The sequence below is a fragment of the Propithecus coquereli genome, unplaced genomic scaffold, assembly GCF_000956105.1.
Source record: "Propithecus coquereli isolate 6110/MARCELLA unplaced genomic scaffold, Pcoq_1.0 Scaffold30, whole genome shotgun sequence".
Taxonomy (NCBI): Eukaryota; Metazoa; Chordata; class Mammalia; order Primates; family Indriidae; genus Propithecus; species Propithecus coquereli.
The window spans coordinates 2,363,033-2,364,224 of NW_012148619.1; the positions used below are offsets into that span (position 1 = coordinate 2,363,033).

General features: G+C 28.3%; 1 protein-coding gene across 1 annotated transcript in view; it reads right to left on the bottom strand.

Annotated features, from left to right (window-relative positions):
* Positions 1–1,192, bottom strand: part of PDHX (pyruvate dehydrogenase complex, component X) — a 98,468-nt gene that overhangs the window by 88,772 nt on the left and 8,504 nt on the right. The window lies entirely within an intron of this gene.

Consider the following 1,192-nt stretch of genomic DNA (forward strand, 5'->3'; position numbering starts at 1 on the left):
CCCCCCCAAACTTTTTATTAAAGATTCTTTACATCTTTTTGGGAAAAAAAGACAGTCTCTCTTCAATATTTTTACTTTGGCTCTAGTTGCCATGATACAATTCATATTTATTTTTATGATTCTATCTCCTATTATAATCTCTCACCTAAGAGACCTTCACATTTCCACTAGTCTTGACATTAAGGACTATATTATGAAACCTCTGCATTTATTAAGTATTATTTTCCAAATTGCCACATCAAGAACCTCAAAAACTTTATATTTTAAAAATAAAAACAACATAATCATTCCTCATACAGTCACCATTCATGGAATAAATTGAAACTGCTTCTCTGAATAATGATAATAAAATATAAAAATTCTATAACAGATCCTTACTCTGAAATGAAGGTGACAAAAACCATATTATGGACATCTCCATTATTTGGTACTATAATATCACTTGATCAATTATACTCATTTATTACGAAGAATAAAATGTACTATATTTTCAGATCACTCTAACCAATCTATTCTCAGATTTTCATGCTAGAAAAATCATTTCAAAAGATTAGCATTAATGTATTAATAACAGCACATATTTCATTTTAGTATATCCTCTTTTGATTAGAACATTATATACATCATTTCCAAATATATTTTTCTGGTGGGAAAGTAATTATACAATTAAAATTTCAGCTTTGAATGACAGGGCTACACATAATTAATATCTGTGTTTTATGACTGCTGTCAACTGTATTAAGATAGTTTAGGGTTTTTAAGACTCCTTGGAATGGAATTTTAAGCTATACCTAATATCATTTAATCTTCATTAGAAGTTAAATACAGCCTTCCTCCTCAGTCCAGTAGGCAATACATTCTATCATTCACCTGTCAAATTAAGAAGGCTCTAAAATGTGACCAATTTCCTACTAACATTAACTTTGCACAACTATGAGTAAGAATAAAGGAAATATGGTTTTTGCTCCACTCATTATATGGGTTATTTCAATTAGTACTCAAAAAGTACTAAATATTTAGTTAGAATATAACCCTTCTGTAGTCATTTTAGTGTTCTGTTCCTTTTTATAAAGCTAGCATATTTTATTTAATTGGCTTATAAAGTCCGCTCTTCTATAGTAGTTACAAAACATAATTTAAAAAATTTTAAGATGGCTGTGGTAATCTATATGTCCGGTAGTTTATATTTAAA